General features: G+C 41.9%; 1 protein-coding gene across 23 annotated transcripts in view; it reads right to left on the bottom strand.

Moving 5' to 3' along the window:
- The window catches only part of Zhx3 (zinc fingers and homeoboxes 3), a 128,010-nt gene that overhangs the window by 28,665 nt on the left and 73,865 nt on the right, over nt 1-25,480 (bottom strand). For 5 of the 23 annotated variants that reach the window (XM_076571234.1, XM_042276714.2, XM_076571235.1 and 2 more), the window contains one exon: nt 13,345-13,420. The exons of 7 other annotated variants lie outside the window; for them this stretch is intronic. The gene's annotated coding sequence lies outside the window, so the exon portion shown is untranslated. Of the gene's footprint in view, nt 1-7,990; nt 8,071-13,344; nt 13,421-17,930; nt 18,011-25,480 lie in introns of all 23 variants that reach the window. 11 more of the 23 variants (XM_076571232.1, XM_076571231.1, XM_042276716.2 and 8 more) reach the window with 3 other exon arrangements.

Here is a 25,480-nt window from a genome sequence, read left to right as displayed (position 1 = left end):
GACAGCATATAATTCTCATCTGCTTGCACTACACTCTGAAATAGGATTTTAACTCATAGGAGCTATAGCATGAGCCAATACAGATAGCACTATAGTTATTAGAATTCTTAACCCCATTCCTAGATCCCATTTATCCATGTATTTAATAACTAGAAGCTATCATTATATGCCAGGCATTGTGAACATGGTAGAATTCGAAGAGGGAAAAGGGCAGAAAGTCCAGAAGTGTTAGAAATATCTGCCTGAAAGCCCTAGTGGCCTTGTGATAAGATAATCCCAGTCTGCTCAGTCCAGTGGGGCTTCCTTAGCTTGCTGGATCACTTCACCCCAGATTTCTCCTCTGGGAGGGGAAAAATGAAACAGGACTTTGACATAGATGTCAGGAGTAGTCATAGCAGTTGCAAAATGGTGAACACAGTTTTCACTGAATCCTGTTCTGGTTGGGCTGCATCTTGAGTGCTTCTTTCATTTCTAATCGCCACATTCTGAAAGATGTGCACGAATTTGAATGTGCTCAAAGAACTGGTCCCCACATAGACTGCAGAATGAATTGAGGGTGCTTACACTGTACAGGCAGTTACTAAAGGGTGAGACGATGACCTTTAACCCTAAGACAAGTCAAATACAGAAAGAGCTTGTTGGTCAGGTAGTAAATAGATAACTTACTCTGCACCTACAAGGGGAGATCAACTAAAACAGCAAATACCACAGCTGTGGTAAGCTCTGAGCCCTGGTGACACTCAATAGAGACTGCAGAACAGGTCATGTGGAAATATAGCTCAGAAGGCAGCCAGGCTTCACACATTGCCTCTTCCTCCACATTGGGTACTCCCAAGTCCCCTTAGAGCTATGGCTTTAACTTGGAGGCAAACACAGGTTATGTTTGGGGATTGCATCCTGATGGATGCATGTAAAGTGCCCATGTAAAGTACTACAGAGGCTATCATAGTTGTCATTTGGGGTGTAAAGGAGCCCCATCTAGTTTCCCATCTCTGTCACATATCTGGAATGGCCTTGGCCTTGACCCCTCTAGTCTATTATTTCTTACTTGTTATATGTAACAACTTACAGTTTCTGGGAAATATGTTATTTTAGCATTTAGTTAAACTTAACTTTTTTGTTTTGAATGCAAAGAATATTCATATTGTTCAAAAGTTAAGAGGGTTCATGGGGCAAGCTTCTCTGAGTCTCACTATTTCATCTTCAACCCAGGAGCAAACACTGACTTATTTCTCATGTATTTTCTATAGTGATTTTAAGTGTATACACACATGCACACACAGAGACACACAGAGTTTTATTCTGTATTTGTATTTTAAAAATATATCAGGTTATCTCTTGAAGGTTAGCTTACGGTAGTATAAAAAGTACTCCCTTGTTGTTCTTCACAAGTGCATATTATTCCACTATCTAGATATGCTATGTTGATTTAACTGGTGAGTGTGTAGGCTGTTTCTCATCCATTGCTGTCTCAGTGCTGATCGTGACATATGTGTGGGCTTATCAATAGGATGTGTTCCTAAATGCAGAGTGGCTGAGCTGAATAAAGGAGAGAATTCCATTTTTGTTTTCAGTGGATCTTATAAATAGTGGGTGAGAAGGTCTGTTTTTGAAGCCCTTACCCACTGAACACAACTTCAGATGTCTTAGGTTTTCCTCAAATAAGCAAAAGAGAAGCAGACAATTCTGTTTTCTGCACACGGTGACAAACTGAAGCCCTGTGTAACTGATTGTGTGGACTTTGTAATAAGGTCAATGAAGAGAGTCATCAATGAGACTAAGCCTGGAAGGAGGAGGAGGGACACTGGATCTACATGGTGAGCTGGGTTTGGGGTGGTTATTTTTCTAAATGAATGTTCTTCAGAGGTTCTTGTAAGCATGCCAGCCTACAAGCTATTTACCCTGTAAACTATGTGGCCTACACTGGAAAAATTCAATTAAAACAAAACAAATGTAATTTCAGAAGTAAAACCACATCCAGAACCATTTATAATGCTTTTTTAAAATTTTAGCTTAAATTTAATAAAGCAATTTACTTTTGTATTTGAAACAAAATTTAGGATTCAAGTCTGTTTCCCAGTAACACATCTACTTTGAAAGCAGCTTTCTTACACCTCCACAGAACAAGTCCTGGCCACTCGCCTCCTCTGCTACCCTAGACTTGCTCCTAGCCCCAACCCAACCCCTTAAGTCTCACCCCACTTCCTGTATTTTTTCTGTGGGTTTGAGAGGCTTTTGGCAAAGATTAGAATCTTTTCACTGGGGACACTGGCATTTCACAGCCTCCCTGCTCATTAGCAGTCTGACCCATTAGCTCCCTGAAACACTGTGAGGAAACCAGCTCAATCTAGTTTCCCCCTAGAACAGAAGCCCATTATCAGCAGCTCAAATCTCCTTTTGCATTTTGTGTTGTTGCCCTTACTAGTTGCAAGTGTGTTTGGGTTGATAGTAATACCATCTTCCTAAGCTGAAGACTAAGTTGAAGTCTTGGTTTCCATCCATGTGGATGAAGCACACATACCCTGTACTTTCAAAAGTGTTTCCAGAACCCAGCTACCCCTCATTGCTTCTGTTTCTCCCAGCCTGATGCCAGCCACTGTCATCTCCTACCTGGACTACTTTCAAACCCTGATGGATGTCCCTGTGTCCCCTCCTCTGGCTTTTCCTAGTTTATTCTCAGTACAGCCAATGGAGCCATGCTGAACTGAACATGAGACAGATCCTGCCAGTGCTGTATTTAAAGTCCTCCTTTGGCACTGCCTGTCTCCGAGAAATTTGAACATCACAGTGCACCGCTCCACCCCACAGCTCTTTCACCTGGTCACTTCCTGTCCTCTCTCTACAACTGGTACAATTTCAACATCCTAATGCCAGCTGGTACTTCCGCCTGGAGTAGGCTTCCTCACATACCCAGATGGCTCACTTCTGCATGTTCCAGTCTATGCCCCAGTGCTGCAGATAGAACACAAGACCTTGTATGTGTGAGGCAAGTACTTTACCATTGACCTACATGCCCAACTCCCAGCTCTTCTTTTAGGACTCAATGAGGAGTCACTATCTGAGACAGTGCCAGTGACCAGGCCCATGAATACATACTGAAACAAAGCAGATACTTTCTTGAAAGTGGCCCTGGAAGTGACATATTTTCTCACATTTCATTGGTTACCCTTAATCTTGGGTAGACAGGCAATTCTGATGTATCTAGAAGAGCAAGGTCCAGGATATTGATGAGTAGCCTAGTAACCACAGCAGACTGTTAAGTTTCTTGAGTTCAGAGATGGCATAAACTTAGCAAATCAAACCTTAATGAAGGCAATTTTATATGTGTTCACTACACAACACCATTCTACAACATCTTTCCATTTTTGCTAAGTGTTGAGCTCCCTATCTCTGGAGATGCTCATACAGAGACTATTTTAACTACCAAGTAGTGATACACTGAAGAACCCTCATACAGAGAGGGCTGCTTGAACTGAGTCTTTCAAGTACTCTTATTCTGGGGCCTCTGTATTTATACTATGCTCACCCTTCTGAGCCTGAGTCTAAAGTGAATAACTTAGCATTCACTTTAGAGGTGATAACATCTGACTAGAGCAGGCTATTTCTGCTGGTAATTTGACAGTAACAAGAACTGAGGGATAAAAACAAGTAGAGAGCTTTAGTCTCAAGCCCCCAGATGAATTACAGGTTTTAAATGCAGAAAGTATTAAGAAGACCTGTATGCACTCTGTTGGTGGTTTTAAAGAAAATGGCCCCCAAAGGGAGTGGCACTATTGGGAGGTGTGTCTTGGTTAGAGTTGGTATGGCCTTTTTGGAAGAAAGTATGTCACTGTGGAGGTGGGCTTTGAGGTCCCATATATGCTCAAGCCACACCCAGTATCTCAGACCACTTCCTGTTGCCTGCACAAGATATAGGGCTCTCAGCTACTTTTCCAGCACCATGTCTGCCTGCATGCTGCCTTGCTTCACACCATGATGATAATGGACTGAACCTCTGAACTGTAAGTAAGACACCCCAATTAAATGTTTTCCTTTATAAGAGGTTCATGGTGATGGTGTCTCTTCACAGCAACAGAAACCCTAACTAAGACAGAGGTTGGTACCAGGGACTGGGGTGTTGCTGTGATAGGCCTGACCATGCTTTTGTTTGAAGGAATATGGACCTCGAGACTGTGGATTAGAAAAGCAGTTGAACGCTTTAAGTGCTACTTAATGGGCCATCTTAGCAGGAGAATGGAAGACAGTGGTGCTGAGTGTGCTCTATGAACCGTGGGTGCCTGGATCAAGAGGTTTCAAAGGAGAAGAAGAATATGTGGCCTAGAGATCATCCTTGTGATATTTTGGTGAAGAAAGTGGCTGCCTTTTGTCCCTGTCCAAAGAGTCTGTCTGAGGCTAAATGAAGAGTTTTGGATTAATTCTATTGGCAGAGGAAATTTCAAAACATCCTAGTATAGACTCTGTTGTGTGGTTATTAGTGGTAACTCGAATGAAGATTTATAATGAAAATGAGAAAGCTGAGCAAGGTAAACTACAAAATGTAAAATTTGAGGAGAAAAGAAGCACCAGAAAGTGAAATGGAGCTAAGTCCTGTGTTCAAGAAGATAAACAGATTAAGAAATGGAATAGTGAAGTATTATTGACCTCAGGGCAAAATCACACCCAACCAAGTTTCCAACTTGTGAAAATGAATCAAAGAAAAGTTTAGAACCGGCACTTTTAATTCCATCAGTCCAGAGGCACAGGATGACAGATCTCGAAGTTTGAGACCAGCCTGGTCTACAGAGCAAGTTCAAGAATAACCAAGCTTAGGCAGTGAAGGAAACCATGGAAAACAGAAAGCTGGTAAAGATGTAACTGAACAAGGGGGCCATGTTCCAGCCCCAGCAAGCAGCAGATCTTGGCAGCTTCTGCTACACGGTTCTGGCTTTAGAGTTAAAGATAGAAGAAAGGGGTTATGGAATTTGCCTCCAAGACTAAGGAAAGTCACTGAGGCTAGCCATGTGCCGGGGTGTCCCTGAATGGAGGCCTAGAGAGGCCACTGCATGAATCTGTGAAGTTGAAGCCTGTATTGTCTTGGAGAACCCAAGATGTTGGAGATGCCAGAGTTGTGGGATACCTGTCCAAGAAAGCTGCTGACAGGAAGTGGAACTAGCCCAAGAGAAAGAGTTGCAGTCAACACGGCAGAAAGGAATTGGTGATCTGAAGAGCATTTTGACATCAGACATGGAGATGCTGAGTTTTGAGTTTGTCCAGCTGGTTTTCAGTCTTGCTTTGGTCCAGTATTTCCTCAGTATGCTCCTTCCCTACGTTTTGGAATGGTAATGTATACCCTGTGCCATTATACGTTGGAAGTATGTGATTTGCTTTTTGCTTTTGCTTTTGCAGGGGATTACAGTTAAGAGATTGCATGAATCTCAGTAGAAACTTTGAACTTTAGACTTTTAAATAAGTTTGAGACTGTTATAGACTATGAGGTTTTTAAAAGTTGGGCTGAATGCATTTTTGCATCATGATATGGCTACAAGCCTATGGGGGCCAGAGAGTGGAATGTGGCAGTTTGAAAGAAAATGGCCCCCAAAGGGAGTGGCATTATTAGGAAGTGTGACCTTGTTGGAGTAGGTGTGGTTTTGTTGGAGTAAGTGTGCCACTGTGGAGGCAGGCTTTGAGGTCTCATATATGCTCAAGCCACACCCAGTATCTCATGTGTGTTGCCTGCACAGCTACTTTCTCTAGTAGCATGTCTGCCTGCATGCTGCTTTGCTTCCCACCATGACAATAATGGCCTAAACTTCTGAATTGTAAGTGAGCCACCCCCAATTAAACCTTTTCTTTTTTTAAGAGTTGCTGTGGTCATGGTGTCTCTTCATAGCAATATAAACCCTAACTAAGACATACTCAGAGGGCAAAACTAACCCAGCTCTGGGCTTGGCAGTTCTTTACCACTCAGGAGTTGGACACATTTGAACTTGGTGTAAACTCAACAGAACTCCGACCACTCCAACCAGCAGATCTGCTATGTTGCCACAGTCCTGCCTACACACATTCCTGACAGAAGATGTTTTCCCACCTGTGATGTTTGCTTTACAGTGCTACTGACTCACGTCATCTTCTCACTTTGTCCCACTGTGACAGTTTTCTATTAGATGTAAAAGAAAAAATACAGCTTGTCTTCTTTTTTTATTATTTTATAACATTATTATTATATTTATTGATTTTCCTGTGCATGGGCACACATGCCACAGGAATGACATTTTGTGGGAGTTGTTTTGTTCTACTATGTGGGTTCTAGATATTGAGCTTGTTAGTCTTTCCAGCAAGTTCCCTTACCTGCTAAGCCATCTTGCTGGACCATAGCCTAGCATCTGATAAATAGTAATAGTCATTGTAACACTGTTATACCCGTAGTGCAGGCTAGTTATAGGTCAATAGACAAAGCTAGAGTCATCATAGAGGAGGGAGACTCAATTGAGAAAATATCTCCATAAGATTGGCTGTAGACAATCCTTTAGCAGATTTCTTTAATTAGTAATTGATTGGAAGAGCCCAGCCCATTGTGAGTGGTACCATTCCTGGGCTGGTGGTCCTGAGTTCGGAAAGAAAACAGGTTGAGCAAGCTAGTAAACAACACTCCTCCATGGCCTCTGCATCAGCTCCTGCTCCAGGTTCCTGCCCTGTTTGAGTTCCTGTCCTGACCTCCTTCAGTGATGGACTATGATGTGGAAGTGTGAGCCAAGCAAACCCTTTTCCTCCCCAAGTAGCATTTGGTCATGGTGTTTCATCACAGCAATAGTAATCCTTACTAAAAAAGATACAAAAATCTAAGACTAACAATTGTTTACTTACATCATTTTCAAACCAGAAATGAAGATACATACTCCCATCTCAACCAGTACATGAGTATATACATATGGCACATGCACAAACACATACACTTATTCAACAAGAATCTAGGGACAGTGTTGGGGATTAGTTCATACAGATACACACACATGCACACTCACATACACAGTTACCCAGTAGGACTCTTTGGATAGTGTTTGGGTGAGTGAACTTTCTCAGCCAAGTAGGATGCACTTATTTCCTTTCTCTGAGATTGAAAGTGCCTAAATCACAAGTTTCTACTGGGCACAGTGGCTCCACTTGCAACCCCATAACTTGGGAGGACAGGCAGGAGAATCATGAGCTTGAGGCTAGCCTGGGCTATACAATGATACCTACCCTCTCTCAGAAAAAAAAAAAAAACAGTTTCTAAGAATTTCTCTTAATTGTATGCTTTAAAATTTTATGTAAGGAGTGGGGGAGATGGCTCAGGGGTTAAGAGCACTGGCTGCTCCTACAGAGGACCTAGGTCTGGTTCCTAGCATCCATATGGCAGCTCACATACCTGTACTGTAACTCCAGTTCTAGGGGCTCTGACTCTAGCATCTGGCTTCCTCATTATCAGGCATGCATGTGGTGAGCATGCAGGCATTCAGGCAAACCCACAAAACATAAATAAATAAACCTTTTAAAATTCTTTTTTGATGTCTTCTTTTATATGTCTGCCTTACAAATCTGGCAAAAGTATATTTGTTTATCTGCCTTTAAGCAAAGGGTGTGTTGGTCTGTTATTGTTTCTGAGATAACCTTAAACAAACAAAACATCATCTGACTTTACTTAAAATACTACTTAACTCCCATAAAACCCAGAAAACACTCCCTTAAATGGCCCTCTCCTATCCCGTCTCTGTCCTGTAGAGCCAGCTAGCTAGCCACAGTCCAGTTCATTTGACTGCCTTGCTCAGCCTCTGGCTCACTGTAGGCCTTTCCCTCTTCCCATTCTGATCGAACTACTTGTTCCCGGGTGACCAGTCAAGTGGCTCTTCCCAACAACTCTTCTGCAGCTTTAATCTGAATCTCCAAAGTCATTAAGGACCCTTAGGACCCAGAGGAGCTTAAGGCCCATATTTGTGCAAATCTCACCCATGCCAGAACTTGGAGTCTTCCATACCTGAGTGTCTTCAAAAACACCAGCTCCACCATTTACATCTACCACTGGTAGGTTCCTCTCTGACCTGGGTACTTACTCCACTAAGAAAAAAAGAAAAAGAAAAGAAAAGAAAAACATCCAGGTTCCATGGATCTTTACTTCACTCTTGCTATCTGTTGTAGTCAGTTTGGGCTGCTGCAACAAACATGTCATAGGACAGGTGGCATATAGATAGAAATTAATTTCTCCCAGCTCTGGAAACTTCAAGATCAATTTGTTGGCAGACACTATCTGGTGAAAGCCTATTTTCTAACAGCCAGTCATCATCTCATTGTGACCTCATGTGATGGAAGAGTATGTGAGGCCTCTTTTTAAAAGGTGCCAATCCTACTCACAACGTTTCTGTCTCCATGGCCTGCTGGCCTCCCAAAGGCTTCACTTCCTCATCCTACACTGGGAGTTAGAATTTCAGTGCATAGATTTGAAGGACACAAACATTCAGAGCACTGTACAGTTCATCCAGATGTCTAAGAAGAGATCTCGACATCACTTCCACATCATGCACTCTTCTCCCTTCTTTCCCTTACGTGCTGTATTCATCAGTTTTCTCATTTCTGACAAAATGGCTGACCAAACCAACTTCAGGAAGTGGATTATTTACTTCTCTAGCAGCTGTGACAAGATCCCTGACAAGAGCAACTTCAGGAGGGGTTCACTTTGGCTCACAGTACAGGGGTACAGTCCATCACACCATGCACTAACTTTTCAATCTGTTCAATGTGGCCCTTGATAAGTACAACTCGAGATTTTCGCTGTAGTTCAATTTGTCTATTTAATCACCTTTTGTCTATTCTTTTAGTATCATAGATAAGAAATTATTGCCTAATCTAATGCCATACAGATTTTCCATGTGATCTCTTTGAAGTGTTTCATAGTTTTAATTTTTCATTTTGGTCTTTGACCCACACTGCATTTATTTTTTGCATATGGCATAAGGGTTCAGCTTTATCTATCTTCATAGGGATATCCAGTTTTCCCAGTACCATTTGTTGAAAAGACTCTCCCTTGTTCCACTGAAAAGAATTGGTCAATACATCTATGTGTGTTAACAGTTAATTTCTGGGCTATTTTATTCCATTAATCTATACATTTTTATTAACAATTTTAATACTGAATACACATGGAAATAACATTTTAAATAAATTAAACACATGCTTGAAATGAATTTTGTCTGTTTCCTTTTACTTTTTCAGTGTGACTCCTAGAACACTTAAAACCACACATGTGGCTTCCATTCTATTTCTACTGGACAATACTACCACAGCTGCTCTATACTGGAGCCACAGGCAGTGGAGAAACAGCTGAGACGTTGTGGGATAAACTGATTGTAAGTGCTCTTCCCCCTCTGCTTGCTTGTCATTGCAGAACTTAGGGAAAGAAAACCACTGTGACTAGTGAGGCTTTTAAATGGGGCCAGTGCAGGTTTCAGAACCCACACATGCTAAGAAAGCACTCTACCATTGAACTCCAGCCTTAATCTTAGAGCTGTAGATACACAGCAAAATTAAGGAGATAGTACAGTGGTTTCTCATATATCCTGTCCCTATCCATACAACGCTTATGGAATTATGAGTATCCTCTACCAGAACAATGCATTTGCTAGAATGAATACATAGACCCTGCAGTTTACACACCAGGGTCTACTTGCATACTCTATGAGTTTGGGCAAATTGACTGTATTCACTATTACAGTATCATGCTGTGTTCTACCTATTTATCCTTTCCTTTCCCTGAAAACCACTGATCTTTTTACTATTACACAATTCTGTCTTTTCTAGAATGCCACAGAATCACAGAGAATGTGGGCTTTTGGGATCGGGTTCTCCTACTAATATTCAGTTAAGATTCCCCTCAAGACAGGGTTTCTCTATGGCTGTCCTGGAACTTGCGTTGTAGACCAGGTTGGCCTCAAACTCACTGAGATCCACCTGCCTCTGCCTCCAGAGTGCTGGGATTAAAGGCATGTGCCACCACCACACGGCCCCCTCAGGTCTTTTTATGGCCTATAGCTCATGTTTATTTTTACTTTAAAAAATAATGTCTTATAAAAAGACTGAATTACATGTACATGTGGGGGTGGGGAGTATGCACACGAGTGCCCACAGAAGCTAGAAGAGGCATATTGGATGGGTGATGGGAGCTGAACTCAGGTTCTCTGCAAGAACAACAATTACTCTTAACTGCTGAGCAATCTTTCTAACTCCTCTTTTTTTAATTTTAATTTTTTTTAATTTTATAATTTAATTTAATTTTACATATCAGCCATGGATTCCCCTGTCCTCCCCCCTTACTCCCTCCACCCCCGCCTTCCCTCAGGCCCCCCTTCCCATCTCCTCCAGGGCAAAGACTCCCCTGGGGATTCAGCTCAATCTGGTAGATTCAGTCCAGGCAGGTCCAGTTCCCTCCTCCCAGGCTGAGCAAAGTGTCCCTGCATAAGCCCCAGGTTCCAAACAGCCAGCTCATGCACTAAGGACAGGTCCCGGTCCCACTGCCTGGAGGCCTCCCAAACAGTTCAAGCTAATCAACTGTCTCACTTATCCAGAGGGCCTGATCCAGGTGGGGGCTCCTCAGCTATTGGTTCATAGTTCATGTGTTTCCATTCGTTTGGCTATTTGTTCCTGTGTTTCTTCCAGTCTTGGTCTCAACAATTCTCACCCATACAAATGCTCCTCTTTCTCACCAACTGAACTCCCAGACCTCCACCTGGGGCCTGGCCGTGGATCTTTGCATCTGTTTCCCTCAGTCATTGGATGAGATTTCTAGCATGATAGTTTGGGTGTTTGGCCATCCTATCACCAGAGTAGGTCAGTTCGGGCTTTCTCTCGACCATTGCTAGTAGTCTATTGTGGAGGTATCTTTATGGATTTCTGGGGACCTTTCTAGCACTTTGCTTCTTCCTATTCCCATGTGGTCTTCATTTATCATGGTCTCCTATTCCTTGTTCTCCCTCTCTGTTCTTGATTCAGCTGGGATCTCCCACTCCCCTAAGCTCTCTTTCCCTCGAACCTTGCCCTTCATTACCCTACTCATGTCCAGGTTGTTCATGTAGATCTCATCCATTTCTCTGTCATTGGGTGATCCCTGTGTCTTTCTTAGGGTCCTGTTTTCTAACCCCACATCTGACAGAGGGCTGATATCCAGAATATATAAAGAACTCAAGAAATCAGACATCAAAATGCCCAACAGTCCAATTAAAAAATGGGCTATAGAGCTAAACAGAGAATTCTCAACAGAGGAAGCTCAAATGGCTGAAAGACATTTAAGGAATTGCTCAACATCCCTAATCATCAGGGAAATGCAAATCAAAATGACTCTGAGATACCACCCCAAACCTGTTAGAATGGCTAAGATCAAAAACACTGAAGACAGCTTATGCTGCACAGGATGTAGAGCAAGGGGAACTCTCCTCCACTGCTGGTGGGAATGCAAGCTTGTACAGCCACTTTGGAAATCAATATGGTGCTTTCTTAGAAAACTGGGAATCAATCTCCCCCAAGACCTAGCTATACCACTCTTGGGCATATACCCAAGGAATGCTCAAGCATACCACAAGGGCACTTGCTCAGCTATGTTCATAGCAGCATTGTTTATAATAGCAAGAACCTGGAAACAACCTAGATGCCCTTCAACTGAAGAATGGATAAATAAAATGTGGTACATATACACAATGGAGTGCTACTCAGCAGAGAAAAACAATGGCATCATGAGGCATTTGCAGGCAAATGGATGGATCTAGAAAAAAATCATCCTGAGTGAGGTAACCCAGACTCAGAAAGACAAATATGGTATGTATTCACTCATAGGAGGATACTAGATGTAAAACAAAGATGACTAGGCTGCTACTCATAACTCCTCTTAAAGCATTTAAAATGATATATGCATCTCATGTCATGCTTTGGTTCGATGCTCTTTGGCTTGGTGTGGGAAATTTTTCAGAATACCATCTGCCTGCCTCTCCAACTAGTCACTCAAGGACATGTCTGGCCACACTTAAACCCCTGCTTCCTGAAAGTGCTGGCCTCTTAACCTTCACCTGCAGTAGTATCTTTTTTAATTTACTAAAACCCAATTCAAACTGGACATTTTCAATGAAGGCTTTCAAATTTCCACTGCCCTTAAACCATCTATATTATAGCATATCCATCATAAATTTTAAGCATGTGTAGCCTGGATTTCCTTCCAAATTATAAGATCCTTGAAGTCAAGTCCTACATTTTATTCATTTTATTTCATCTTCAATCTCTAATATAGAGTTGAACATATAGTATCAATCACAGATGCTGAGTCAACAATGACTAAATACAAGAAAGGATTGTCGTCTCATAAAATAAAAGTCACTTACAACCAGGCAGAAAAGGATTTCAAATGCAACAGGCTAGGCTACAAAAGTCTACTAACCAACATTTCAGTCCAATCCACACCTTAATCAAAAGTAAATTTAAATTGTGTCACAGTGAAGAGACAGAGAAAATAGACCCTAACAGTCAGCACACTGGGACTGACTTGGAAACATGGAGACTAGCCATGGAAACAGGATGGCTAAAACTACATTCCATATCCATTAACTGTTGATGGCCAGACCCTACCAGAATAGAGGCACTGAAATGAGCCTTTGATGTAGTTTCCACAGAAAGCCACCAACATGATTAAAGGGTTAGAAATTGAGATTTATGGGCCATGGCCAGAGGAACAGAGACAACTATGCCTAGACAAGAGAAAAGGCCGAAGAGTGACTTAATAACCATTTCAATCATTGTTATTACAAAGACGACAGTAACCAGATGGTCTCCATTTCCACCAAAGAAAGAATATTGAAAAGTACTTAAGCTGTAACAACAACAAAAAAAGTTGTCTAGTTTTAACAAAGAACCTGACAGTTAAGAACTGAAATACAGAGAAACAGACCCAGAGAGTGTGGGGTGTAGTATTTCTGAACCCCTTTATGAGGCTGGAGAGCAGCAAAAGAGAAGGATGTGTTTAGGCAGTCCTTTGTTGAGAGCAAATCTCAACTGGCTACTCCTCAAAACATGAAACAACCATACAATGAAAAAGAAGGTATGAACATTGAAGCATAGCACCCTCTGGTGTACATAACTGTCCTTCAATCAAGGAACATTCTTGAAATTGTACTTATCAAAATCTGAGATACAAATTATGACAAAACTTAGACAAATGTACAAAGTAACTAATAGGATTCATTTATCACTATATCTTCCATTATCAAACACTAACTATGCACTTCCTTTGGAAGTAGGAAGTACCACGAAAGCAACCTCAACTCCCAAACTTAGTAAATACTGATACCACCCAATCACCTTTTGAATGCTGCCTTCAGACTTTGGTACAACTGTTGACACGTAAGCATTCCATCTTGAGGCATGATAATACCATCTGCCAAATAATATAAATTTGTCAGCATTTTGGATTATAGTTATCATGTCCAAAAATAATGAAACCACATTTCCCTGTTCTGTTGTGGTATAATACAGCCCTTCTTACTACTTTCTGTATGCCACCACAATTCTTCCCCAAAACATTCTACAAGGTCTATTACATCAATTCCTCACAACCTGGGACCATGTTCTGCCTTAGTTAGGGTTTTTGTTGCTGTGATAAAACACCTAGACCAAAAGCAACTTGGGAAAGAAAGAGTTTATGTCATCTTACACTTCCAGGTCACAGCCTATCGCTGAGGGAAGTCAGGGCAGGAAATCAAACAAGGCAGTAACCAAAGCAGAGGCCATGGAGGAGTGCTGCTTACTAGCTTGCTCCTCATGGATTGTTCAGCCTGCTTTCTTATGTCATCCAGGACCTGTCCCAGGGTGGCACTGCCCACAGTGGGTTGGGCCTTCCCACATCAATCACTAATTAAGAAAATGCTTGATTTGCCTATAGGCCAATCATATAGAAGCATTTTTCTCAACCAAGAGTCCCTTTTCCCAAAGAGTTTTAGCACCTATCAAACTGACATAAAACTAAGCAATGCACAACACTCTGCATCCCAAATATTGATAGGCTATGTTTACATATAGCTTCCTAAGCTATATGCTCCAAAAAGCTGCACATATCTTTTTTATTTTTGAGTACAAGAGATATTCAGCCAGCTCAAAATGCCCAGAAATAAGCCAAGAACCTTCTGCAAACTGCATGAAGTGGTGCATGCCTGTAATGCTAGCAACTGGGAGACTGAGGCTAAAGAAGCATCAGTTCACAGTCACTCTGAGATACATAGAGACACTTTCTCAAGATAAATGGGAATGAAAAAAATATTTTAAAAAATACTTATTTTTATTTTACATGTTTGAGTTTTTGTCTGCATGTATTATGTATACCACATTCATGTGGTACCCATGGAGGCCAAAAGAGGGTGTTGGATCCCCTGGAACTAGAGTTACAGAAGGTTGTTAAAAGCCATATCTGTGTTGGGAATTGAACCCAGATCGTCTGGAAGAGCAGAAAGTACTCTTAACTGCTGAGCCGTCTCTCCAGACCTTACAAAGAATCTCTTACAGTCCTTTCCATATCTTTAGTCATCTTAGTGCCAGATGGGAAGCTCATTTTCATGACATACACACTTCTTTCATGTGACTTGCCTTACTAAGAAGATGATGTGTCCTAAATGACATTCACAGTTTTGTGAGAGAGACAGATAGATGCAGGTCAAAACAGAAGCTCATGGTTCTACAGGCTAATGCAAAAGGAAACGACAATGGAAATCCTAGAGAACAATTAGCAAGGTGTCCCTCAGGACATCAGCCAGAGTTCACATCCTATGAGAACAGCCCAATGAATGAGAAGGAGTTATACAGGCAGGAGAGAGGAGTATGTTTTATTCTAGGTGTAAAAGCCCCAAGGTTTAAAAACAGCCAGTCAACTTTGGGAGAACGGAACCACGCAACACACTTTCCCCTATCCAGCCATCTCCTTGGGGAGGCATAAGAAAAGGACCTGGAGAACACAAACCTGCAAGCAGCACAGCATATGCTAAGAGACAAACAATAACAACCAGGACCTAGACAGGCTCTGGTTGCACAGCAGCAAGCCAGGCAGGGCTAGAGAAGAGCTGCAAGCACACAGTGTGGCTGGGAAGGAACTCCTCTAACATCCTTCTCAGTGCCCTTCTGTGGCACAACCAGCAGCCTCATCCCAGGCCTACCCTCCACTTCTGGTGCACTGGCAACCAGGCCTTGCCACTTTTAAGCACAATCTGAGAAAGATCTGTGAAGTTTTATGCCTCTATCACACATATAGAGCTCAAGCAAAGTTTGGAGGCTAAGCCATTAGCTGCTACATGTGATTAGGATTTCAAGAGCATAACCCTGCACCTAGAAACCAAACACCACTCTCTGTCTGGTTGATCTGTTTTGCTCTTCCTCAGAAGCATCTATCCTTTTTTCAGCTAAAACTTTTCCTATCCTATTTTATATTCATAAACCATCCTCCACCCTCCAGGTGAAGAGAAGGGATATATATTACTCTCTTCAGTTCATAGTGACCTAGGTCAAACTGAAGAAAGCCAAGCCAAAGAGGTTAACAGGGAAGTGTCTTCTTGAGCACTCAGGAGAATGTGAGAGTGCTACCTCCCGAGAGAAAAGAGAAACCCAACCCAATTACTGTAAAAATAGGTCACTGTTTGAATAGATGGCAGCATGCCCATTCTGTTTCTGATTCCAGTGTCACAAGAAAGGGACTGCCCAGTCTTAGAATAAGTGTTCCATGACCAGCTGGTCACCTTGGCCTGGTCTTCCAGCTGGCATTCTAGAAGCAGCACACAGGCCAGGGCACTATGGAGCTTAGCAAGCCTTTGTCACTGCTGACATGAAATAGTAGAGTTGGTTAGGTTTTTCTATTTTGTTCTGAACAAGTTGGGAAAGAGTTCAAGGCTGTCCTGTAAGTCTTTCCTCAGACTTAGCAGTACTTTATTAGTAGGGGTACAATGAATAAAGTTCAACTAGATCACTTCTGTGTGGCCAGGCAGCCTTGGCTGCTAAGGCATCAAAATTCTGGCTCTGTGGGGGGAAAAAGCTGTGTTTTTTGCACAAAGGGTAGGGAGAGCTAAGAATTACTGATGGAGAGAATACTGAATACTGGTAGGACAGTAAATAATGAACATTTTTTTGTAGAAACTTACATAATGCTATTAACCTTTGTTCTCTGTGAAAAACACATGACAAGAAACTGTTAAGTTTGGTAGGTTTACCTAAGTTTGTATTTAATCAGCCAAAACAAGTAAAACCAAGTGTGGTGGCTCCTGCCTGTAACTCCACCCCTTGGGAGATCACAGAGTAAAATCTTGCTTCATAAGAAAACAAACAAACAAAAAGCAAAACTTGAAAAGCATCAAAATATATAGGCAAGTCATTAACTTGCAGAATTATGTTCTCACAAACAATCTGTGTCTTGCAGAAGTGGAGTCTCTCAATTCCCCAGGCCCCTTTTTCATGGTCAGAGTCACTGACCTGCTAAAAATTGAAGGTTATATATCTACCAAATACCATATGGATTCCAAGTTGCAAGTAAGAAACCCAACTTAAGATGGCTCACAATAAAGGAGGGTTCTAGCACACGTATGGAAGAAAGTTCAATGTTGGGTGGCTTCAGTTTGATTTAGGAATTCTGTGAAAAAACAAAGGCTATGATTTGTTAGTCATATCCTAAGGGTGGCTTCCCTAATCATAGCTAACAAACAACAGTCCCAGGCTTACATCTCCCAAAGTCTAGGGCAGAAGGAAGGCTGGCTTTGGGGGTAGGCCTGTTACAAGACTGAGGAGTAGGTTTTTTCTCCCAAACTCCTTAGCAGACTTGTAGGTTTTCCGGGTCATATCCAGCCCTGAAATCTCCTTCTGGTACTAGTACCACTGGATTCATACATGTGGGATGACATGATTTAGTTAAGTAGTCAAGACCCAAGGATGAGGCTTGGAGTGAGACCAATCCTTTTCTTGTGAAGATGAAAACAAACATGGTTTGCTGCCGCAAAGAGTAGAGAAGAAGGAGGGACATGGTAAGAAAGAAACCAGAAAGTTCTCTACCCTTCACCTGGTGCATAATTTGACCCTCAGAGTCCCAATATTGAGAGAAATGTACTTTGAGTGGTGCTATTTTCATTACTTAATAAATATTTGTGTCTGTACAGAGGCAATTCCTCCTGGGGACACTCAAGTAGAATCATCCCCTGGAGTTCTCTATAAGGGAAAACAAGCAAGGGTCCAGTGAAATGCATGCAATGACCATGCTTACATTGCTCTCCAGAAGGCAGGGCACAGACAGTAGGTCATTATCAAGTGATGTTGGTTCAGGAGATGGCTCAGATGATGTGGTTCAGATAATCTCACTTAGGACCTGCAAGGTAAGGCCTGGCCTATCTTAGACTCCCTCTTAAGAATGAGCTCAACACTAAAAACATGACCTCAAGTGTTTCAAACTATTGTTATTTCAGACAATCCTCTCCATGTGTACTTGTGTGTAAATATATGTATCTGTCACTTATTTCAAATAAAAATGTTTGCCAGGCGGTGGTGGCGCACACCTTTAACCCCAGCACTCAGGAGGCAGAGGCAGGCGGATCTTTGTGAGTCCCAGGCCAGCCTGGGCTACCAAGTGAGTTCCAGGAAAGGTGCAAAGCTACACAGAGAAACCCTGACTCGGAAAAAAAAAAGTCTGAGGACTACTGGATACATATGGTAGATGCAGGAAGAATTCAAAGATAACTAAGTGTCTGTCTTCAAGCAGCACAACCACTGCCACCACCATTCACTACACAAAATCACTGTAAGCCCTCACCAACTTCCTTTCATTTGTTTTCTCACTGGACTTGAGCCTTACAATAATGCCATGAATTAAATATCAATATAACTTTACAGAGTGGGCTACTTGAGGCTTCAACAGCTAAGTAACTCACTTAGGTTGCACAAGCAAGAAGCAACAGGTGTCCCAGATTCCAAAGCTTGTGTGTTTAACTCACAGCACAGTACTTCTGGGCTGACAAGAAGAGAAAAACAAACATTCTATAATAATGAATAGTACAAGAAAATATATTTCAGCTTATAGGTAAGTCCTGAGATGTAGTATCTATTCTGGGAAGTCAAAAATGCAAATACGGTGAGGAGATATTCCATGTGTTTCTAGTAGCTTTGTGACCCCTGCTGATGATGGTAATGCCTAACCATCAGGCATATCTGTCTCTGACCTCTGACCCTTCTTTAGATACTGATAAAGTTGAAGATAAACATTTCATATGCCTTAAGGCCTTTTCAAAGCCTTAAAAGGAATCTTAAAAGGAAGTCATAAAACAAAACACTAGTCACATAGGGGTAGATGTCCCATGTTTCCATGGAGTAAGGAAAAGCACTAACACTATTTTTAATTATTCATCTACTTATTTTGTATCCCAGCTGTAGCCTCCCTTCCATCCCCCCTCCAAGTCCCTATGCCCCATTCTCTCTTTCCACCTCCCAATCCTTCCCACTTCTGATTCCATCAGCACTAACACTTGTAAGTATTTCTATAGCAAAGGAGATCACACTCATTAGGATAAATGTTGGGTAGCTACCTGGAATCAAGGTCACTACTACTAGACAATAACAAACAGTGACATTTTCTGTGTCTGTTAATTACCTACTATCTGGAACCCTGGCTTCATTTTCCAGTTCTGTAACACACTGGAATGTGGTCAGTTCTTTGCTAATGTTATCTCACAGTCTCAAACAATCTCAGGAAGCCAATATTGTCTCTGTCTTCCTATGTGGAACCTAAACATCAGGAAAGGTATGAACTATGAGTCCTCTGCTCTTTCCTTAATGTGCCCTTACTCTTTTAATGTCATGGTTTGGGCCCTTGGAATATTTTTGTTTTTTATATATAAACATTATATAACAACAGCATATTGAATTTGGTGGATGATCATCTGCATTCCAATTAAGCTATTATTCTGCTCTCAGAAGAACAAGTCCTTGTGAGGGGCTATCAAAGCAACAGTGGGAAGGGCTGCAACAAGTGGACACAGCAGGTAGGAACCTAAGGGAGGACCCACTCTGACTGGATAAGGAATGAAGGAAGACTTAAAAGAGGTGAAGCCATCCAGGGAAAGGAGCAGCTACTGAGGTTAGAAAACCTCCTTAATGTGACAGAGGCAGGCAGGACAACACAAGAAACCCTGAGTCAGAGCTTCTCAACCTTGTTACTAATGAAAATTTGCAACTGGAAGCTCTACTTTGGGAGTAGGATGATATACGTACATTGTAGAGTGTGTCATCATAGCCTGACCTTTACTCATTAGAAACCAGTAGCTTCCCATAATCCCCGGGTAGTGACAACCAATCAAGTTTTGAGACTCTTCCAAATGCCCCAGGGCATGATTATCTCTTTAGGTAATGTGCCAGAGAAGGGGTGGCCGAATGGGGGTAGTCTGGGCAGGTGCAGAGTGAGGAGAGGCCTGGAGCTAGAGGAAAGGCGAACGGATGCTGCTGCAAGAACTCTCTCTCACCAAGTGCCTCCGATATGGACTCTGACAATGTGTAAGCACCCAGAGCCCCAGTGAGAACCCATGATGAGAGCTTGGTGGATAAAACCCAACATAGACCCACACAAGGCAAGAACAGACTCTAGAACTAGGCAGCTTGGCAAAATCAAATTCTCTCTTTTCTCTTTTGAGTAGGATGTAAGAAAAGAAGATATGGTAATGATGTAGGAGAGTCAAGAGCCTGGGACTCTCACACCTATTTGGGAGATTTGAGGGTACCTGGATTAGGAGAAATAGTGACCTAGGATATGCTTATGAGAGCAATCCACTCTTATCTTCCCAGGCCAGCCCTTTCCCCTACCTCTCATCCTTGGCTTGCTGTTCCCCAGGAACAGCAGAAAGGGGGTATGGATACATATTCCTGGGAGGCAGAAAGGAAAAAGGAAGAAAGTAAAGATGAGAGTATTTTGAGGTACTGAATATATAGTGATGGAGTTCATGAATGGGACTGTATTTCTCAGCAAAAGGAAAAAGGCAGAGCTGGGGCAGAGGTTGGGAAAAGGAAAATGGAGAAGAAATGAACATTTGCAAAATGCTCACCGAGTAGCAATCTGGGGAAGGCACATTACATGAGTCACTACAACTAGTGTTGACACTATGACGAAATACCCAAACATGGAACAGGCATTAACATGTTTTCATAGCAGAAGTACAAAGAAGCAAATTTACAGATTAAGGGACCCCACAGTATGACCAGTACCCCAAGCTTGGTTAGTGGGTTTCTCCTTGCTGTGTCTTCTCAGCTCCAGTACACCACAAGCCTTTTGCTCCACATGAGCTGGCATTGCTTGTCTATGAGCTGCATACAGGTCTATGAGCTGCAGTGAACTAGAATGTCAGGCTGCAATTGGGGTTCCTTGTTTCCAGTGTTTTCTTATGCACCAAGCCTCACAGCTATCAAGGAAGCAAATGAGAGTTCACATTGAGGTAGACAAAGGACCACGGAGGCCCAGCTGTCTGAATTTACAGCAGTACTAATGAGCACTCACTTACGTAACTGCCTCTCCTGCTATGTTCATCCGCCACTAGAGGAAAGCAGAGCTGGCTTTCCACTCCTGAGCTATGTATATAATCCAGACTTTGAATAGGGGCATATGCTACAGCTACAGCTTGGCCACATTAAATAGTGAAATTTCCCTTAAAGACCCAGCATTTTTACCAGTGATGCCACACAATAATACAGGCTGAGTATTGAGATACCACATTTTCTATCTTGACAACATTCATTATCTCTTGCTCCACTGTGAGAAACAAGCAAAGGAAATTGGAAAGGGGGATGCTGAAAAGACAGTTATCATAAGCACAGCCCTGATGCTAGAACTGTGAGTCTCCAGTTCCAAATGGCTGTGGATTTCACTCTGGTACTTAACGGAATGGTTAACTAGTCTCAAGGAGCCAGGTTTGCTTTTGCTTCTTTACGGTCTATTTCCTAGGATCTAATCCTGGAATCTTTGTCATCATGACTGAAGGATGAATGAAGCAAACAGAGAACTATTTATTTGTCTCGGGGTTGACAAAAGCTGAGCTCTACAGAATAGCCCCCCATTCAAGATATAGTTATCTGAAAACTGTGTTTTTTCTGAACCCTCTTAGAGCATGCATTTATTAAACAGTGATCCCACACCCCATCTATTCATGTTAGTACTAAATGGTTCTTTAGTTTCTGGAGGCCAAAGTGTGTTGTTCTCATAAGTTGTTATATATACACTGGACATTGAAACATGTATTTTAGGGCTGGTGAGATGGTTTAGTGGGTAAGGGTACTTTCCACTAACTCTGATGACCTGAGTTGGATAACCAAAATCTACATAGTAAAAGGAGAAAACCAACTCTGGACAATGGTCCTCTGACCTCCATACTCGCTGTGGCACACATGTTCATATATAAAACAAAATAAAATATTATCAAATTCAATCAATCAGTAACTTTCTCAAGTTATATATATTCATGTTTTGTCAGTTTGATTTGGGCCTTTTCCCAAAGCCCAAAGGGTGAGATTACACAAGGGTGAGATTTCAAGAAATAAAATCATGCTGGTGTTTTTATATTATAATAGTTTAAGAAGAAAAAGAAAAGCAGACATTCTAAATGTTACTTGTATTAGCATTAATACTATTATTTAAGTATTAGTAGATGACTATTTGTAGGTGTAAGCTCTCAGAAAGAATGTATACAAGGCTGGACATTGTGAAGCAAGTCTGCCAGCACAGCACTGGGGAAGCAGGAGAGAGGCAAGAGAATCGCTGCAAGTTTGAGGCCAGCCTGGTCAACATAGGAAGTTCTAGGTCAGCTAGGAGCATATCTCTGTCTCAAACAAACAAAGAACACACACACACACACACACACACACACACACACACACACACACACAATCTATATATCTGTATCTATATCTATATATACAGAGAGAGAGAGAGAGAGAGAGAGAGAGAGAGAGAGAGAGAGAGAGAGAGAGAGAGACATGTTCAACACTGGATTGCTCAGCTGTATATAGTCCGATCCAAGAGTAGGCATGCCATTATGTTTGAAGCCATATAAAACTGGGCTCCAACTCTGACTCGGCTGCTTCCTCATGCAGGCCTCTTGGGTTTGGGGAAAGTATTGGAGCTCCCAAATCCTAGTTTTCATTGGTACAATATCGAAGTGAAACAGCACAGAGAGCATTAGACATGACAGTGTATGTGAGTCACTGACAGCATGTTGTGAGTCCAGGAGACTTCCTACCTCCTGTCTCCTCCCTGTACTCTTTCTCCACCAAGGTCAGCCCTAAGCAATGTCCTCTTACTTGCTGCAGAGACGTCAGTGATCTACACTACCTGCCCTGTCCTCCCCATAAAGTCCTCTATGTCACAACCATATCTGCCTTCCCAGGATGCAGATCACTGTCTCTACTGACGCCATGCAGGAACCACTTCAGCCTGACATCATGGTCTTTCCTTAATTTGGTCCATCCTGACATTTCTAGTGTAGTAAGCACAAACCTACTTTTTCTCACCCAATTCTGCCCCAAGTCAATCTCCAGCTTCTGGCATTTTTACAGCTCTACTGCCTACAGGAGAAAATCTAGGCTGCTTCTTGCTATGAATGAGGTGCATAGTGCACGGTCTCTAGCTAGCCAGTTCCAGTTTCACTCCCTTCCCTACTTACTTCATCAGATCCAAGTGTAACTCTACTAGTACCCCAAATCCCAGATTGTGTCATCACTCCCAAACTTTAAATCCACTCCTATTTGCCCAGAAACTCTTTTTAAAGAAAGAAAACTTCTTCAGTACACTACAGGGGCCAGAGGGCCAGGCAGTAACGGAGCAGCTCTAGAACCTTCCCATTGGCTGTCTGGCAAACTCCTAAAACAGTCTCCAAACCTTACTCAAATGCCCTCATGTCCATCATCCACTATGTGAAATACTGTGATTGTGTTTTCTGTTACCACACCTGCCTCACAGTCGTGTAAGCATATTTCATGTTTTCTTCTAATTCACTGGCTGCCATCAATGTCTTCTTTCAAGGATGGGCCAGCACTCAACCATGCAAGACACAGTCAGTCAGGGAATGTCTGTACACTGAGCAGAAGCTGCTCCCATCCTGATAGGCAGATCAGATGAAATGTAGGAGAACATGCCACGCACAGTCCAAGGGAACAGTGGAACAGCAAAAGAGAATTCCACTATACTCCTGTTTAAATAGTTTAAAAGTTCATGTCCACCAGAGCACAGGAAGAAAAGCCTTTTCATGTGGTCACAACTCACTCTAGAAAGTCAATTACATTTATCTAAAGTCAGTGGGACTCAAAAGCACTCCCTCAAACCTCATTCTCTTGTGAGTCCCTTGCTCTATGGAATGAACATGAGCGATCATCTTTGCATGTCCTGCCGATGCCAGTTTATGGCTGTGTTTTTCTGCTCACTGAACTGGCTCATTCCTTCAGGAGAACAAACTGTTCTGAGCTGAAGCAGGAATTGGCTGAGTTCTAACAAAAAGATCCCCCCCCCCAGTGTTTTTGCAAAAGACGCAAGTCAATTTATAGCCAAGTAACAAAAGGTCAGAAAGGTTAGTTAAGCAATGGGCGTAATTCCTGTGTGTCACAGCCAATAAAGGAAATGGGTGGGAATAAATAGTATACAATTTTAACCTGAAATCATTTGTGTAAAACTACTATTGTAAACTACATGAAACGGTCCCTGACTTCCAATGTTAGGAATTTCTGATTTTTCAAAGGCACATTTACTGTGGAAGAACTGAGATGACCTCAAATCCCTCATTTGTAAGAAAAGAATGTAAAAAACACATTTATAAAAAAAATTGTTTTTCAGTGCATAAATTTAAATGCTCTCATAAAAATTAAATAACTTACAGTTAACTGATGGATACAATTTTATGGTTGAATTTAAAATAAAATTCCTGTCAATAGGGAGATGACATTGATCAAAAAGCTAAGAAAAGACCCTACAAAGTTAACAGTTTATCTGTCTTAATTTTTAAATTTCATAGAGGTATACAAACTTACTGTATTATTCATCAAGCATAAGAACAAGGGAGGGCTGGCTGCCTTTAAAGCCGACATAAAAAATACAAGCAGCCAAGCAAGGGGAAGGCAGATGAGAAACAGCCTCCCAAGAGCCTGTGGAGTAAGAAGTATTTTCAGACCCTGAAGCTTCCCCCAGAAGCCCCTCACCCACTTTATGAAGTTTAAAGTTGTAACCATTCAAAATAATCATATTATCCAAAAGATGAATGACCAAACAGAACAGTGTCATGAGCCAGACAACATGGACAAGCCCATGAGCTCACTTCTTACCTACCTCTCCTAAAGTACAATGGGAGCAACACCAGAGTCAATGGAAGGAAATCGGAAAGACAGAGGAAGGAAGGTGGATGGTTAAAAACAGCAGGGCATGTTATGATATCCATCATACAACAGAAAAAGGAGGCAGGCTCAAAGTTTCCCAGCCCCTCACCTAACAACAGAAGGCAGCCTAAGACTCCTGACAATACCAGGCCAGTTGCCAACACCAATAGCAGGATAGCTCAGGACCAGATGACAATAAATCAGTCTAGGGAAATGCCCTCACTTTTTCTACAGGGTCCCCAAGAAGTACTCGTCATGCCAGTGGGACAGAGACTTCCTTTCTTATATACAGGCACCAGGCAGCATGGCCTGGGGAAACTTCTTCTTTATCTTTTTTTTTTTTAAATAAATGATGGGTCTTATTTTTTATAATGTATTTATTTTTATTTTATGTGCATTGGTGTTACACCTGCATATATTTCTGTGTGAGGATGTCAGATCTTGGAGTTACAGACAGCTGTGAGTTGCATGTGGGCATTGGGAATTGAATCCAAGTCCTATGGAAGAGCAATCAGTGCCCTTAACCACTGAGCCATTTCTCCAGCCCCTGAGGAAACTTCTTACATAAGATTCTATTGATAAGGCCCAGTGGAATCCCCCAGCAGCACCACAGGAACTAAGCAAACCAAAGAGTTTGCAGTCCACTGGGACTGCTAAACTTAAACAGGGTGATTCAACAGCAGACTTAAATAGGATCCAGATTTTCCCAATGTTATAGAAAAACTGTTCAAAACAAGAACCAGGAAAATCACAACCTGAATGAGAAAATACAATCAAGTGATGCCAAAGCAGCCATCAGAAAAATATTTCAGCAGGCAATTACAAGGGCTCCTCCTCTTTATGACAAGATCTCCCACAAGTTATTTTCTGACCTCCATTTATGCGCCATGGAATGCACAACTCTCCCTGTAAATAAACATAGGATTCAAAACCTATAAACAAGCACTGACTTCTACTCCATGACATGCACAGAAATACTGAGGCAAGGGATGAATCAAAAACACAATAGGTAAATGGTTGAAAAAAGGGGGTAAGAAGTACATGAGGAGAACTATTAACAGGCAAGACACAGCAGTAGGTATAT

Source organism: Peromyscus maniculatus, chromosome 4, assembly GCF_049852395.1.
Source record: "Peromyscus maniculatus bairdii isolate BWxNUB_F1_BW_parent chromosome 4, HU_Pman_BW_mat_3.1, whole genome shotgun sequence".
In the NCBI taxonomy this organism is placed as follows: Eukaryota; Metazoa; Chordata; class Mammalia; order Rodentia; family Cricetidae; genus Peromyscus; species Peromyscus maniculatus.
Note: the sequence above shows the minus strand (reverse complement) of the source record. Positions and strands in the feature narration are given on the sequence as shown.